Raw genomic sequence first — 18,746 nt, 5'->3', positions numbered from 1 at the left:
CTTTAATTAGGTTTGTTCCTAGGTATCTTACTATTTTGGGTGCAGTTGTAAATGGGATTGCTTTCTTAACTTTTTTGTCTGCTGCTTATTTATTGATATATAGAAATGCAACCAATTTCTGTATGTCAATTTTGTATACTACAACTTCACTGAATTCTTCTATCAGTTCTAGCAGTTTTTTTGGTGGAGTCGTTTGGGTTTTCTACATAGAGTATCATGTCATCTGAAAAGAATGAAAGTTTTACTTCTTCCTTGCCAAATTGCATGTGTTTTATTTCTTTTTGTACTCTGGTTGCTGAGGCTGGGAATTTCAGTAAGAGTGAGCATCCCTATCTTGTTCTTGACTTAATGAGAAACCCACTAAGGGTGATGTTAGCTGTAGCTTTTTCATAGATGACCTTTATAATGTTGAAGTAAGTTCCCTCTAAACCTATTTTGTTGAGGTTTTTTCATGAATGGATGTACTTTGTCAAGTGTTTTTTCTACATCTGTTGAAATGATCATATGTTTCTTATTCTTTCTCTAACTCATGAAATATACCACATTTGATTTGCAAATTTGCCCAATTGATTGTGGTGAATTATTTTTTTTCTTAATGTATTGTTGGATTGGTGTGCTCATAATTTGTTAAGAATTTTTGTGTCTGTATTTATCAGGGACATTGGCCTGTAGTTCTCTTTTTTAGTGGTGTCTTTATCTGATTTTGGTATCAGGGTTATGCTGCCCTCATAGAATGAATTGGAAAGTTTTCTTTCCTTTTCTACTTTTTGGAATAGTTTAAGAATAGGTATTAACTCTTTAAATGTTTAGTAGAATATTTGATAGAATTCCCCTGGGAAGCTGTCTGGTCCTAGACTTTTTTCTTTTGGGGGAGTTTTTTGATTACTGAATCAATTTCTTTGCTGGTTATCATTCTGTTCAAGTTTCCTATTTCCTTCTGATCAGTTTTGGTAGTTTATATGTTTGGAGGAATTTATCCATTTCTTCCAGGGCTTTGGTGTATGGTTTTTCATAATATTCCCTTGTGATTTTTTTCTGTTTCTGTGGTGTTGGTTATTATTTCTCCTCTCTCATTTGTGCTTTTACTTATTTGGATCCTTTCTCTTTTCTTTTTTATAAGTCTGGCTAGGGTATTATCAATTTTATTACTTTTTTTCCAGCTCCTGGGTTGTTTTTTTTTTTTTTTGAAAATGTTTATTTGACAGAGAGATCACAAGTAGGCAGAGAGGCAGGCAGAGAGAGAGAGAGGGGGAAGCGGGCTTCTTGCCGAGCAGAGAGCCTGATGTGGGGCTCGATCCCAGGACCCTGAGATCATGACCCTGGCCGAAGGCAGAGGCTTAACCTGCTGAGCCACCCAGGCGCCCCAGCTCCTGGTTTTATTGATCACTTCAATTTTTTATTTTTTTAGTTTTTATATCTTTATTTCTGCTCTAATCTTTATTATTTCCTTCCTTCTGCTGGTTTTTGGGATTTTATTGTTGTTGTTCTTTTTCTAGCTCCTTCAGGTGTAAGTTTAGGTTGTTGATTTGAGATTTTTCTTGCTTTTTGAGGTAGGCCTGTACTGCTGTAAATTTCCTTGTTGGAACCAGTTTTCCTGCAACCCAGAGTTTTTGGACTGTTGCGTTTTCATTTTCATTTGTTTTTATGTGCACTTTTATTTCTTCTTTAATTTCTTGGTTGACCCATTAATTGTTTGGTAGCATATTGTTTAACCTCCATATATTTGTGGTCTTTCAAGATTTTTTCTTGTGTGACTTTTAGTTTCATAGAGTTGTGGTCAGAAAAAGTGCGTGATATGATTTTTTTTTAAAGATTTTATTTATTTATTTGTCAGAGAGAGAGAGGGAGAGAGAGCGAGCACAGGCAGACAGAATGGCAGGCAGAGGCAGAGGGAGAAGCAGGCTCCCCGCCGAGCAAGGAGCCCGATGCAGGACTCGATCCCAGGATGCTGGGATCATGACCTGAGCCGAAGGCAGCTGCTTAACCAACTGAGCCACCCAGGCGTCCCCGTGATATGATTTTTGATCTTCTTGAATTTGTCCAGGTTTGTTCTGTGTGCTAATATGTGATCTATTCTGGAGGATGTTTGTAAGCACTTGAATGTGTGTTTTGTGGTTTTAGGATAGAGTGTTCTGAATATATCTATTAAGTCCATCTGCTCCAGTGTGTCATTCAAAGCCATTGTTTCCTTGTTGATTTTCTGCTGATTTTCTGGTCTGTCCGTTGCTGTAAGTGGGGGATTAAAGTTCCCTACTATTATTGTATTATTATCCATGAGTATCTTTATGTTTTTTTATTAATTGCTTTATATATTTGGGTTCTCCCAAGTGGGGCACATATTTACAATTATTAGATCTTCCTGATGGATAGACCCCTTTATTATGATATAGTGCCCTTCATTCTTGTTACAGTCTTTGATTTAAAATCTAGCTTGTCTGATGTAAGTATGTCTACTCTGGCTTTCTTTTGACACCCATTAGCATGATAGATGGTTCTCCTTCCCCTCGTATATAACTTTAGATCTAAAATAAGTCCCTTGTAGGCAGTATATGAATAACTTTTTAATCCATTCTGATACCCTATGTCTTTTGATTGGGCCATTTAGTCCATTTACTTTCTGAGTGATTACTGATAGACGGAATTTAGAGCCATTGTGTTACCTGTAAAGCTGGTATTTCTGGTGATGTTCTCTTGTAGTCTTTGTCACCTTCGGTCTTTCTTTCCAACTGAAAGACATCCCCTTAATATTCCTTGCAGGGCTGGTTTAATGGCCACAAACTTCTTTAGTTTTTGTTTGTCTGGGAAGTTCTTTATCTCATCTTCTATTCTAAATAACCGCTTTGCTAGATAAAGTGTTCCTGGCTGCATATTCTTCCCATTCAGCATGTTAAATATATACTGATGCTTTCTTCTGTCCTGCCATGTTTCTGTGAACAGATTTGCTGTGAACCTAATCTGTCTTCTTTTGTCAGTTAAGGACTTTATTTTTTCCTTTGCTGCTTTCAGTTTTCTTTCCTTGTCTGTGTATTTTGTGAATTTGACTATGATATGCCTTGATAGTGGTTGGCTTTTGTTGAATTTAATGGTAGTTCTCTGTGTTTCTTGGATATTGATGCCTTTATCCTTCCTTAGACTAGCTAAGTTTTCAGCTATAATTTGTTCAGATAAATTTTTTCTCTCTCTTCATCCTCTAGAAATCCTATGATATAAATGTTATTGCATTTTAATAACTCACTGAATTCCCTAAGTCTACCTTCATGTCCCATTGCCTTTGTTTCCCTCTTCTCTTCAGCCTCTTATTTTCCATAATTCTATCTTCTTCATCACAAATTCATTTCCCTGTTTTATCGTTCTACATTTCAGTTATAGCATTTTTAATTTTAGCCTGGCTAGATTTAGTTTTTATCTGTGCAGTAAGGGATTCTCTACTGTCTTCTACGCTTTTTTCAAGCCCACCTAATTCTGTTACAATTGCTGTTTTAAATTCTTATTCAGACATCTTACTTACTAATTAAATCTCTGGCCATTATTTTTTCCTCTTCTTTCTTTTGGGGTGAATTCCTCTGTTTTGTCATTTTTTGGGGGGAAGCAAAATTTTTAAAAAATTTAAAATTTAAAATAAATAAATTAAATCTCAAAAATAAATAAATAAATAAATAAATAGGATGCCCAGGTGGCTCAGTGGGTTAAAGCCTCTGCCTTTGGCTCAGGTCATGATCCCAGGGTCCTGGGATCGAGCCCAAAATTGGGCTCTCTGCTCAGGAGGGAGCCTGCTTCCTCCTCCCTCTCTTCCTGCCTCTCTGCCTACTTGTGATCTCTCTGTCAAATAAATAAATTAATTAAATCTTAATAAATAAATAAATAAAAAGTTTTTTCTCCTCTCTCTCTCTCTCTGCCTGCCTCTCTGCCTACTTGTGATCTCTATCTGTCAAATAAATAAAATCTTTTTTAAATTTTTTTAAAAATTAAGATAAAATATAATAAAATACATAAAGGAAGCTAGATACTAGGTGTATTTTGCTCTTGTCACAAGAAACTTGATAGAGAGGGAGGAGTCAAGATGGTGGAGAAATAGCAGGCTGAGATGACATCAGGTAGCAGGAGATCAGCTAGATAGCTTATCAAACCATTGTGAATACATACATATCATACCAACAGGAGATCAAAAAGAAGAAGAGCAACAATTCTAGAAACAGAAAATCTACCACTTTCTGAAAGGTAGGACCAGCGGAGAAGTGAATCCAAAGTGACGGGAAGATAGAATGCGCATGGAGGGGCTGGCTCCCAGCAAGTGGCGGAACAACGGAGCACTAAATCAGGACTTTTAAAAGTCTGCTCCAATGAGGGACATCACTCCAGAGGCTAAACCAGGGTGAAGCCCACACACGGACAGCATGGCCCCAGGTCCCACAGGGTCAGAAGGATCAGGGGTGTCTAAGTGTCACAGAGCTCGCAGGTATTAGAGCAGGGAAGCCAGCTACAGAGACAGAGTCAAGGAGTGAGCTCTCAACTCGGGGTTACCTTGAATCGTAATCCATGGCACAGGACCCTGCTCTGTGAGTGGGGTCCCCACAAGATCTGGGGAGACACCTCCTGGAAATGCTCTTGGATCTGCAGTGTTCAGTGACTCCAGGCAGAGCTGTGTGCCAGAGAGAGATGCTTGGTCACAGGCTGGGTGAGCTCGGAGCACGGCAGAGGCCAGGGAGATGGGAGCGATTGAGCGCTCTTCTCTGAGGGTGCACTGAGGAGTGGGACCCTGAGCTCTTGGCTCCTCCTGGCCAGAGATTGGGAGGGCACCATTTTCATTCCCGTCCTCCGGAACTCTATGGAAAGCGTTCAGGGAACAAAAGCTCCTGAAAGTGAACCCAAGCAGATTACTTAGCCTGGCCCCTGGTAAGGGCAGTGCAATTCCACCTCGGGCAAACACTTGAGAATCACTACAACAGGCCCCAGTGCCAGAAGATCATCAAGAAATCCAGCCAAGACCAAGTTCACCTACCAAGGAGAACAGCAGAATTCCAGAGGAGGAGAAAGCAAAGCATGGAATTCATGGCTTTCTCCATGATTCTTTAGTCTTGCAGTTAATTAATTTATTTTAATTTTATTATTTTCTTCTGCTAAATTTATTTAACTTTTACTCTTTCCTCTTTTAACGTTGTTTAACTAGTTTATTATCTTAACAATACCTTCATTAAAAAAATAATAGTAATCTTTTTTGAACCTTCATTATTATAGTCATATTTTATTCTTCATTGTATGTAACTTTATTTTTTGTATACACATAGGGCTTTTTCTTCTAAAAACTTTGGGGTACAACTTCTTCTAATAGATCAAAATATACCCTAAGTCTAGCACCAGGCTTGTTCTAGTCTCCAGCCCAAGCAAATTCTCTCCACTTTCTTTTTTTTATTCTCCCAACCAACTTACTTTATCAACTCCTTTTTTAGAAATTTATGAAAAAAAATTTTTTTCTTCCTTAAAGGCATATTCCATCCCTTCATTGTGTTTACCCTTATATATGTTTTTCACTCTTTAAAATTTTGGGAGGTAGTTTCTTCTAAGAGACCAAAATTCTCCCAAAATTAAGTGGGTGACCCTGTTCCAGTCACCAGGCTAACATATATATTTATTTTCTTTTTATATTTTTTCTTTATTTGTTTTTTCTATTTTTTTTTCTGAACTTCTTTTTATCCCTTTTCTCCCCCCGACAATTTGGGGTCCCTTCTGATTTGGTTAAAGCACATTTTCCTGGGGTCTTTGCCACCCTTTTAGTATTTTATTTGCTCCTTCATATATTCTTATCTGGACAAAATGACAAGGCAGAAAAACTCAGCACCAAAAAAAAAAAAGAAAAGAAAAGAAAATGAACAAGAGGCAGTACTGAAGGCTAGGGACCCAATCAATACGGACAAGTTCAGAATGACAATTCTCAAGGTTCTAGCTGGGCTTGAAAAAGGCATGGAAGATACTAGAGAAACCCTCTCCAGAGGGGTAAAAGCCCTTTCTGGAGAAATAAAAGAACTAAAATCTAACCAAGTGGAAATCAAAAAAGCTATTAATGAGGTGCAGTTAAAAAAGGAGTGTCTTGCTGCTAGGATAAATGGGGCAGAAGAAAGAATTAGTGATACAGAAGACCAAATGACAGAGAATAAAGAAGCTGAGCAAAAGAGAGACAAACAACTACTGGACCATGAGGGGAGAATTCGAGAGATAAGTGATACCATAAGACAAAACAACATTAGAGTAATTGGGGTGCCAGAAGAAGAAGAAAGAGGGGAGCAGAAGGTATATTGGAGAGAATTATTGTAGAGAATTTCCCTAATATGGCAAAGGGAACAAACCAGGAGGTGCAGAGAACCCCCTTAAAATCAATAAGAATAGGTCCACACCCCATCACCTAATACTAAAATTTACAAGTCTTAGTGACAAAGAAAATCCTGAAAGCAGCCCGGGACAAGAAGTGTGTCACATACAATGGTAAAACTATTAGATTGGCAGCGGACTTATCCACAGAGACCTGGCAGGCCTGAAAGAACTGGCATGATATATTCAGAGCACAAAACGAGAAAAACATGCAGCCAAGAAGACTATATCCATCTAGTCTATCATTGAAAATAGAAGGAGAGATAAAACGCTTCCAGGACAAACAAAAACTGAAAGAATTGGCAAACACCAAACCAGCTCTACAGGAAATACTGAAAGGGGACCTCTAAACAAAGAGAGATTCTAAAAGTAGTAGATCAGAAAGGAACAGAGAAAATATACAGTAACAGTCACCTTACAGGCAATACAATGGCACTAAATTCATATCTCTCAATAGTTACCCTGAATGTAGATGAGCTAAATGCCCTGATCAAAAGACACAGGGTATCAGAATGGATAAAAAAACAAAACCCGTCAAAATGCTGCCTACAAGAAACTCATTTTAGACCCAAAGATACCTCCATATTTAAAGTGAGGGGGTGGAAAACAATTTACCATGCTAATGGACATCAAAAGAAAGCTGGAGTGGCAGTCCTCATATCAGATCAATTAGATTTTTAAGCCAAAGACTATAATGAGAGGTGAGGAAGAACACTATATCATACTCAAAGGGTTTGTCCTACAAGAAGCTCTAACAATTTTAAATATCTATACCCCAAACATGGGAGCAGCCAACTATATAAACCAATTAATTACAAAATCAAAGAAACACATCTACAACAATACAATAATAGTAGGGAACTTTAACACTCCCCTCACTGAAATGGACAGATCATCCAAGCAAAAGATCAACAAGGAAATAAAGGCCTTAAATGACACACTGGACCAGATGGACATCACAGATATATTCAGTACATTCCATCCCAAAGCAACAGAATACACATTCTTTTCCAGTGCACATGGAACATTCTCCAGAATAGATCACATCCTGGGTCCTAAATCAGGTCTCAACCAGTATCAAAAGATGGGGACCATTCCCTGCATATTTTCAGACCACAATGCTCTGAAGCTAGAACTCAATCACAAGAGGAAATTTGGAAAGAACCCAAATACATGGAGACTAAACAGCATCCTTCTATAGAATGAATGCATCAACCAGGAAATTAAAGAAGAATTGAAAAAATTCATGGAAACAATGCTAATGAAGACACAATGTTTCAAAATCTGTGGGACACAGGAAAGGCTGTCCTGAGAGGAAAATCTATAGTGATACAAGCCTTTCTCAAGAAATAAGAAAGATCTCAAATACACAACCTAACCCTACACCTAAAGGAGCTGGAGAAAGAACAACAAAGAAAGCCTAAACCCAGCAGGAGATGAGAAATAATAAAGATCAGAGCAGAAATCAATGAAATAGAAACTAAAAACACAATAGAACAAATCAACAAAACTAGGAGTTGGTTCTTTGAAAGGATTAATAAGATTGATAAACCCCTGGCCAGACTTATCAAAAGGAAAAGAGAAAGGACCCACATAAATAAAATCATGAATGAAAGAGGAGAGATCACAACCCACACCAAATAAATACAAACAATTATAAGAACACATTATAAGCAACTCTACGCCGACAAATTTGACAATCTGGAAGAAATGGATGCATTCCTAGAGACATATAAACTACCACAACTGAACCAGGAAAAAATAGAAAACCTGAACAGACCCATAACCAGTAAGGAGATTGAAGCAGTCATCAAAAATCTCCAAACAAACAAAAGCCCACGGCCAGACGGCTTCCCAGGGGAATTCTACCAAACATTTAAAGAAGAATTAATTCCTATTCTCCTGAAACTGTTTCAAGAAATAGAAATGGAAGGAAAACTTACAAACTCATTTGATGAAGCCAGCATCACCTTGATCCCAAAACCAGAAAAGGATCCCATCAAAAAAGAGAATTACAAACCATTATCCTTGAGGAACAGAGATGCATAAATTCTCACCAAAATACTAGCCAATAGGCTCCAACAGTACATTAAAAGGATTATTCACCACGACCAAGTGGGATTTATTCCAGGGCTGTAATGTTGGTTTGACATTCACAAATCAATCAATGTGATACAACACATTAATAAAAGAAAGAACAAGAACCATATGATACTCTCAATAGATGCTATAAAAAGCATTTGACAAAGTATAGCATCCCTTCCTGATCAAAACTCTTCAAAGTGTAGGGATAGAGGGCACATACCTCAATATTATCAAAACCATCTATGACAAACCCACCACAAATATCATTCTCAATGGGGAAAAACTGAGAGCCTTTCCGCTAAGGTCAGGAACACGGCAGGGATGTCCATTATCACCACTGCTATTCAACAAAGTACTAGAAGTCCTAGCCTCAGCAATCAGACAACAAAAAGAAATTAAAGGCATCCAAATTGGCAAAGAAGTCAAACTATCACTCTTTGCAGATGATATGATACGCTATGTGGAAAACCCAAAAGACTCCACTCCAAACCTGCTAGAACTTATACAAGAATTCAGTAAAGTGTCAGGATAAAAAAATCAATGCACAGGGGCACCTGGGTGGCTCAGTGGGTTAAAGCCTCTGCCTTCAGCTCAGGTGATGATCCCAGTGTCCTGGGATCAAACCCCACATCGGGCTCACTGCTCAGCAGGGAGCCTGCTTCCTCCTCTCTCTCTGCCTGCCTCTCTGCTTACTTGTGATTTCTCTCTGTCAAATAAATAAATAAAATCTTGTAAAAAAAAAATCAGTTCGCAGAAAATAATAATATTTCTTTACACCAACAACAAGACAGAAGAAGGAGAAATTAAGGATTCAATTCCATTCATAATTGCACCCAAACCATAAGACACCTAGGAATAAAGCTAACCAAGGAAGAAAAGAATCTATACTCAGAAAACTATAAAGTACTCATGAAAGAAACTGAGGAAGACACAAAGAAATGGAAAAATCTTCCATGCTTCTGGATTGGAAGAACAAATACTGTGAAAATGTCTATGCTACCTAAAGTAATCTACACATTTAATGCAATCCCTATCAAAATCCCATCCTTTTTTTTTTTTTCAAAGAAATGGAACAAATAATCCTAAAATTTATATGGAACCAGAAAAGACCTCGAATAGCCAAAGGAATATTAAAAAAGAAAGCCAAAGTTGGTGGCATCACAATTCCGGACTTCAAGCTCTATTACAAAGCTGTCATCATCAAGACAGCATGGTACTGACAAAAACAGACATATAGATCAATGGAACAGGATAGAGAGCCCAGAAATAGAACCTCTACTCTATCGCCTACTAATCTTCGACAAAGCAGGAAAGAATGTCCAATGGAAAAAAGACAGCCTCTTCAACAAATGGTGTTGGGAAAATTGGACAGCCATATGCAGAAAATTGAAAGTGGACCATTTCCTTGCACCACACATGAAAATAGACTCAAAGTGGATGAAGGACCTCAATGTGAAAAAGGAATCCATCAAAATCCTTGAGGACAACACAGGCAGCAACCTCTTCGACCTCAGCCTCAGCAACTCCTTCCTAGGAACATCGCCAAAGGCAAGGGAAGCAAGGGCAAAAATGAACTACTGGGACTTCATCAAGATCAAAAGCTTTTGCAAAGCAAAGGAAACAGTTAACAAAACCAAAAGGCAACTGACAAAATGGGAGAAGATATTTGTAAACCACATATCAGATAAATGGCTAGTAACCAAAATCTATAAAGAACTTAGCAAAGTCAACACCCAAAGAACAAATAATCCAATCAAGAAATGGGCAGAGGACATGAACCGACATTTCTGCAAAGAAGACATCCAGATGGCCAACAGACACATGAAAGAGTGCTCCACATCACTCAGCATCAGGGAAATACAAATCAGAACCACAATGAGATATCACCTCACACCAGTCAGAATGGCTAAAATTAACAAGTCAGGAAATGACAGATGCTGGCAAGGATGTGGAGAAAGGGAAACCCTCCCACACTGTTAGTGGGAATGCAAGCTGGTGCAACCACTCTGGAAAACAGCATGGAGGTTCCTCAAAAAGGTGAAAATAGACCTACCTTACAACCCAGCAATTGCACTACTGGGTATTTACCCTAAAGGTACAAACGTAGTGATCCAAAGGGGCACGTGCACCCGAATGTTTATAGCAGCAGTGTCCACAATAATCAAACTATGGAAAGAACCTAGATGTCCATCCACAGATGAATGGATAAAGAAGATGTGGTATATATACACAATGGAATACTATGCAGCCATCAAAAGAAATGAAATCTTGCCATTTGTGATGACGTGGATGGAACTAGAGGGTATTATGCTTAGCGAAATAATCGGAGAAAGGCAACCATCATATAACCTCTCTGATATGAGGAAGTGGAGATGCAACGGGGGGGGGGGGTTTGGGGGGTAGGAAAAGAATAAATGAAACAAGATGGGATCGGGAGGGAGACAAACTATAAGAGACTCTTAATCTCACAGAACAAACTGAGGGGGGCCAGGGGGAGGGGGGTCGGGAGAGGGTGGTGGGTTTATGGACATTGGGGTGGGGTGTGTGCTGTGGTGAGTGCTGTGAAGTGTGCAAACCTGGCGATTCACAGACCTGTACCCCTGGGGCTAAAAATACATTATATGTTTACCAAAAAATTAGAAATTTAATAAAAAAAGAAACTTGATAGAAAAAAGGTAGAAAAAAGGAAGAGAAAAAGTTTTTTAATATATGAAATAAAATAAAACTGTTCTTTCTGGGGGCGCCTGGGTGGCTCAGTGGGTTAAGCCACTGCCTTCAGCTCAGGTCATGATCCCAGGTCCTGGGTTCGAGCCCCACATCGGGCTTTCTGCTCAGCAGGGAGCCTGCTTCCTCCTCTCTCTCTGCCTGCTTCTCTGCCTACTTGTGATTTCTCTCTGTCAAATAAATAAATAAAAAATCTTAAAAAAAAAAAAAAACTGTTCTTTCTGTATCCAATAATAACAATAAAAAACAAAACAAAACAAAACAAACCCAAATTTTTAAAAACTCAGTGGACTCTAGATTCTGTTTCCCTGTAGAACTGAAGCTTTGCAGCGCTCTCTGATCAATAGACTTGGTGTGGGTGAGGGGTCTGTTCCTGTCTTCTGTGGGCTGTGGGGGAGGGGCCTGCTGCTCTGATTCTCAGGTGGAATTGCCATAGTACAGATGTGCCTGCAAGGTGCAGGGGGTCAGGGCTTGGTGTAGCTCTGTTTTCCACTTGGTGGCACTGTGCAGCTCACTGAGGTGAGGTGCTAGGAGACAATGGCTTTGCCCCATTCTCTTGTCTCTGGAGCAGGAATTTGAGGGCCACCCCTCCTCAGTAAGCCCTCAATATGTGCAGACAATGACCCCTCCTATGTCCCTTATTTCTGTCAGATCCCCACCTTCACCCTGGGTCCAAACTGTCTGCCTACCAAATGGCACAGGTCTTCTGTGTTTGATCTCACCCACATCTGTGTTTGAAAACCCCACATTACAAGGGCCCCCACAGCATGATCCTCTGGGGTCGCTCTCCCTGTACTGTGCCCAGTGCCACCTTGTCCCTGAAGACAGTGGGAAGTCTGTGCAGCAGTTCACAGTTTATGGTAAATGACAACACACAGCCTGCACCAGGGACTGCTGCCCTCAGACAGCAGCATTGTTCTTAATACTGATGAGCTGGGCAGCTTGATGAGCCCGCAGGGTCCTTTGCCCACAGACAGGCCCTATCACTTCTACCAAATGCACTCCAAGCAGGGAAACAACTACTCCCCATAGGACCCTGGAGAGCCTCAGACTGCCTCAGGGGCTCCACCCTGGTCGTCCACAGGAGCACCATTCAGTTCCCCAGGAGCAAACCTGGCAATGCTCAGACCTCTGAAGATCCAGACTCTGCACTCAACTGCATATAGAAATTTGGTGGGATTATAAACCTTACCTTTTTTCCCCCATCAGTGGTTTTAGGGAATTGTTTTCTTGTGCATTCCCCTGCACATGTTTTCACTTTTTTTTTTTTTTTTTAAGTGCTTTCTCTCTCTCTCCTCCTCCTCTCTGGCCATTTCCTCCCCTGGACAGCAACCTGAATCTCTTCCACAAATCAACTCTCTGCAGTTCCTACCTTCCACATGTCATTTTTCCAGTTTGTAGACATACACCTATGTTCACTAAGGCTTCTAGTCAATTTCTTGGGTGTTCAGAATGATTTGATATTTATCTAGCTGTGTTTGAGGGAGGAGAAAAGCTCAGGCTTACCGTTCTCCTCCACCATCTTATCTCTCTCTAAGTTTCATAACTTCTTTATATATTTTAGTTATTAATCCTTTACCAGATAACATGTAAATACCTTACCCCATTCTGTAGTTGCTTTTTAGTTTTGTTGATTGATTCCTTCACTGTGCAGAAGCTTCTTATTTTAATGAAGTTCCAATAGTTTGTTTTTGCTTTTCCTTCCCTCATATCAGGACACTTTTCTATAAAGAAGTTACTATGGGAAATGTCAGTGAGGCTTTTGCCTGTGTTCTCCTCTAGGATTTGAATGGTTTCCTGCCTCACATGTAGGTTTTTCATCCATTTTGTGTTTGTTTTTGTGTATGGTGTAAGAAAGTGGTCCAGTTTCATTCTTTTGCATGTTGTTGTCCAGTTTCCCAACACAATTTGTTGGGGGAAAAGAAATAATTGTCTTTTTTCCATTGGTTATTTTTCCCTGCTTTGTCAAAGATTAATTGACTGTTGGGTTGTAGATTCATTTGTGGGTTTTCTATTCTGGTCCATTGATCTGTCTATTTGTGTACCAGCACCATTCTGTTTTGATCACCACAGTTTTGTAATAGGTTTGAAGTCTGGAATTGTGATGATTCCAGCTTTATGTTTTAAGATTTTATTTATTTATTTATTTGACAGACACAGATCACAAGTAGGCAGAGAGGCAGGCAGAGAGAGAGGAGGAAACAGGATCCCTGCTGAGCAGAGAGCCCAAGGCAGGCTTCAATCCCAGGATCCTAGGATCACGACCTGAGCTGAAGGCAAAGGCTTTAACCCACTGAGCCACCCAGGCACCCCTTCTCCTTTTTTTTTTTTTTTTTTAGATTTTTTATTTATTTATTTGACAAACAGAGATCACAAGTAGGCAGAGAGGCAGACAGAGAGAGAGAGAGAGAGGAGGAAGCAGGCTCCCAGCTGAGCAGAGAGCTGGATGTGGGGCTCAATTCCAGGACCCTGGGATCCTGACCTGAGCTGAAGGCAGAGGCTTTAACTCACTGAGCCATCCAGGCGACCTCAACTTTACTTTTCTTTTTTGAGATTCCTTTGGCTATTGAGACTCTTTTCTGTTTCCACACAAATTTTAGGATTATTTATTCTAGTTCTATGAAAAATGCTGGTGGTATTTTAATAAGACTGCATTAAATGTGTAGATTGCTTTGTGTAGTATAAACATTTTAAAAACATTTGTTCTTCCAATCCCTGAACATGGAATGTCATTCCATTTGTTAATGTCATCTTCAGTTTCTTTCAACAGTGTTTATAGTTTTCAGAGAAAAGGTCTATTTCCTCTTTGGTTAGTTTTATTCCTAGGTATCTTAATTGTTTTTGGTGTAATTGTAAATGGGATTGAATCTTTAATTTCTTTTTCTGCTGCTACATTATTGATATATAGAAATGCAACAGATTTATCTATGTTAATTTTCTATCCTTTGAATTTGTTTATCGGTTCTAGTAATATTTGGTGGAGTCTTTCCATTTTTCTAGATATAGTATCATCTCATCTGCAAATATTGGAAGTTTGACATCTTCCTTGCTGATTTGGATGACTTATTTATTTTTGTTGTCTAATTGCTCTGGTGAGGACTTCTATTACTATGTCAAATAACAGCACTAAGATGGCAGACATCCTTATTCCTAACCATAGAGGAAAAACTTACAGCTTTTCTCCACTGAGGATGATATTAGCTGTGGAATTTTCATATATGGGTTTTATCATGTTGAGGTATGTTCCCTCTAAACCTACTTTGTTGAGGGTTTTTATCTTGAATCAATGTTGTACTTTGTCAAATGCTTTTTCTGCATCTACTGAAATGGTCATACAGCTCTTTTTTTCTTCAGATTTTTACTTAAATTCTAGTTAGTTAACATACAGTGCAGTATTGTTTCAGGAATAGAATTCAGTGATTCATCACTTACATATAACACCCAGGGCTCAACACAGTAAGTGCCCTCCTCACTACCCATCACCCATCTAGCCCATCCCCCTCCCACCTTCCTCAAACAACCCTCAGTTTGTTCTCTATCTTTAGGAGTCTCTTATGGTTTGTTTCCCTCTCTCTTTTTTCCCCCCTTTCCCATATGTTTATGCGTATTATTTCTTAAATTCCACATATGAGTGACATCATATGGTATTGGTCTTGCTCTGACTAACTTATTTCACTTTGCATAATACCCTCCATATTACTACAAATGGAAAGATTTCATTCTTTTTGAGGCTAAATAATATTCATTCCACCATGTATATACACCACATCTTCTTTATCCATTCATCAGTTGAAGGACATTTCAGCCCTTCCGTAGTTTAGCTATTGTAGATAATATGGCTATGAACATCAGGGTAAATCACCCCTTTGAATCTATATTTTTGTATCATTTGGGTAAATAGTAGTGCAATTGCTAGATCATAGGGTAGCTCTCGTTTAACTTTTGAGGAACCTCCATACTGTTTTCCAGAGTGGCTGTAGCATTCTGTATTCCCACCAATGGTGCAAGAGAATTCCCTTCCTCTGCATCCTCACCAATATCTGTTGTTTCCTGTGTTGTTAATTTTAGCCTTTCTGACTAGTGTGAAGTGATACTTCATTGTGATCATATGGTTCTTATCCTTTCTTTAATGAATGTGGTGTATCATTGATTTGCAAATATTAAATTGCCCTTGAAGACCGGGAATAAATCCTACTTGATCACAGTGAACAATTTTTTTTAATGTATTGTTGGATTTGGTTTGCTAGAATTTTATTGAGAATTTTTGCATCCATGTTCATCAGGGATATTGGCCTGTAGTTCTCTTTTTTTGTGGAGTCTTTATCTGATTTTGGTATTAGGGTAATGCTGGCTTCGTAGAATGAACTTGAAAGTTTTCCTTATCTTTCTTTCTTTCTTTCTTTCTTTCTTTTTTTTTTTTTTTTTTTGAATGGTTTGACAAGAATAGGCTTTAATTTGTCCTAAATGTTTGGCAGAATTGGTCTGTGAAGCCATCTCGCCTTGGATTTTTGCTTTTGGGGGTCCTTTTTTAAGTATTGATTCAATTTCTTTGCTGATTATCAATCTGTTCAAGTTTTCTATTACTTTCTGTTTCAGTTTTGATTGTTTCAAAGAACTTATCAGTTTCTTAGAGGTAGTACAATTTGTTGGCATATAGTTTTTCATAATATTCTCATAAGTATATTTTTGCGGTGTTGGTTTTTATTTCTGTTCTCTCATATGTCATTTTATTTATTTGGGTACACTCCTGGTCTCACTGATCCCTTCTATTGTTTTTGTAGTTTCTATATCATTTATTTCTGCTTTAATCTTTATTATTTCCTTCATCCTCTTGGCTTTAGGCTTCATTTGGCTTTTTAGCTCCTTTAGGTTCGAGTTTAGGTTGTTTATTTGAGATTTTCTTCTTCAGTAAGGTTGTATTGCTCTGAGAATTGCTTTTGCTTGACCCCAAAGATTTTGGACCCTGTGTTTTCATGTTCATGTTTCCATGTATTTTTTTATTTGTTGTTTGATTTTCTAGTTGACCCAATTTAGTCACATGTTATTGGACCTCCATGTATTTGTGGTCTTTCCAGATTTTTCTTGTGGTTGATTCTTGCTTCATAATGTTGTGGTCAGAAAAGATGCATGGTATTATTTCAGTCTTTTTGTGTTTGTTGAGGCCTGAATTGTAACCTAATATGTGATCTGTTTTGGATATTATCCCATGTAACCTTGAAAAGAATGTGTTTTAGGATGGAATATTCTGAGTATATTTGTCAAGTCCAGTGTGTCATTTAAAGCTGTTGCTTCCTTGTTGATGTTCTGTTTAGGTGATCTGTCCGCTGATGTAAGTGAGGTATTAAAGTCCCCTACTGTTACTGTATTACTATCAATGGGTTCCTTTATATTTGTTATTAAATGTTTTATATATTTGGTTGCTCCCATGTTGGGTGCATAAATATTTACAGTTGTTGGATCTTTTTGGACTGTCCCCTTTATTATGATACCATGTCCTTCTTTGTCTTTTGTTAGTTTTAAAGTCTAGTTTGTCTGATATAAGTATTGCTACTCCAGCTTTTTTTTGACATCCATTTTTGTGATAAATGTTTCTGCATCTCCTCACTTTCAATGTGCAGGTATCTTCATATCTCATTTGTTTGTTTTGGTTTTTGTTTTGTTTTCTTATCCATCTGACACCCTGTGTATTTTGAGTGTTTAGTCCATTTACATTCAAAGTAATTTTTGATAGATATGCATTTATTGCCATTTTATTACTTGTTTTATCATTGTTTCTGGAGATTTCTCTGATCCTTTCTTGTCTTTGTCACTTTTGGTCTTTCCTTTCCACCCAAGGAGTAGTAGTAGCCTTTAATGTTTCTTAAAGGGCTGTTTAGTAGTCATGAACTCCTTTAGTTTTTGTTTGTCCATAAATTCCTTATCTGTCCTTTTACTCTGAATGATGTCTTTCCTGGAGAGAGGACATACTGAATGATATCCTTCCTGGATAATTTCTGGCTGCAGATTTTATCCATTTAGCACTTTGAATATATCATGCCAGTCCCTTCTGACTTAGCAACTATCTGTTGAAAAATCTCCAGCTAGCCTTATGGGTCGTCCCTAATAAATTAAGGACTTCTTTTGCCTTACTGTTTTTAAGATTTTTTAAAATTTTATTTTATTTTTTTCAGTGATCCAAGATTCATTGTTTATGCACCACAGCCAGTGCTCCATGCAATACATGCCTTCCATAATACCCATCACCAGGCTCACTCATTCTCCCCGCCAACCCCTACCTTTCAAAACCCTCAGTTTGTATTAGTATATTTTGCAAATTTAATTGCAATATGTCTTGGTGTTGGCCTGCTTTTGTTTTCACACTATCTACCCCTCGGTTGTTTGCCTACCTTCTCTCCGGGAGTGGGGCAGTGTTCTCCAGGCTCTACCCTAGCCAAGCACACTGACCTACAGACAGGACAGTGGGCAGAGCAGGAGGCTGTCCTTAGAGGGTAGTGGTAAGTAGACGTCATGAACTTCTCTTGAAGGTGTTGCTGATGTAGAGGTATAGGAAGATTTGAGGCTTGAGAACAAAGAGGGGGCCAGCCTCAGACTGGGGGACCAGTACCAACCATTCCTTGCCTTTGGGACACCTGTGTCACCAAAAGGAGCTGCTGGAACAAGAACCTGAGCAGGGCCTGGCAGATGACAACCAGCCCAAGGCAGTTGTAGAGCTGCCAACTGGAGAACTCCAGCCAGGCAACACAGCTGCTGCTGCCTGTACCCAGTGCCACCAGCTCACAGATCTTCATGACATGGCCACTGGTGGCCTCTTTCTCTGGGATGACTGCAGCCACAGTAACCTTACAGACCTGGTATGGTGAGGTCTTGTCCACCAAACAGGCAAAGCTGGTGCTGACCACAGCCACACAGTGCTGCTCATGGGTTAGGATGTTCTCTACACTCAGAGGAGCAAGTGGAGGCTTGCTGGAGGTTTAGGGGGACTCTGGGCCTATTCTGGACTTTGGGGAAATATTATCCTTGTGCATTCTCTTTTGTGCACCTCTCTCTTTCTCTTTCTCTATCACCTTTCTCCATGACCATGACTCACTCCCCTCAGCAGCACCTATGATCAGTTCTCCCCTAAACTACATTTCCACACTTCCTACCTTCTCAGGTGTGGCCTCGTCTCTCCCTTTAATTGTGGAGTTTGTTCTGTCTGTCTTCAAGTAGATTTATGGGGTTTTAGGATGATTTGATAGTCACCTAGCTGTGTTTTGGGGATGCAACTAGTCTAAGATCCTCCTGTTCTGCTGGCATCTTTTTCTCCTCTCCCAACTCTTAATTAAGCTATTAACTATCTCATATAAATTTAACTTTTGAGGGACTGTACAGTGACTGTTGTGTTGTTTTATATATAATTAAGGCTACCTAGAGGTTTCTGGAGTAGAATTGTAAATTCTTAGCTTAATTTTACATAATACATGGAATGAATGTGAAAAAAAAAGAAGTTATCCTCCTGTATTTTCCTTTTCCTTTTATGCCTTTGTTCTGTGTCAGCCTCAGCCTATTGATAGTGATGGTATTGGCTTGGAATG

General features: G+C 39.0%; 1 pseudogene; it reads right to left on the bottom strand.

Moving 5' to 3' along the window:
* Positions 1-17,677: 17,677 nt before the first annotated feature.
* LOC125101238 (adenosine deaminase domain-containing protein 2-like) lies at positions 17,678-18,197 on the bottom strand (annotated as a pseudogene).
* Between the last annotated feature and the right edge of the window lie 549 nt (positions 18,198-18,746).

The sequence above is a fragment of the Lutra lutra genome, chromosome 5 (genome assembly GCF_902655055.1).
Source record: "Lutra lutra chromosome 5, mLutLut1.2, whole genome shotgun sequence".
NCBI lineage: Eukaryota > Metazoa > Chordata > Mammalia > Carnivora > Mustelidae > Lutra > Lutra lutra.
This window is presented reverse-complemented; position numbering and strand designations above follow the sequence as displayed.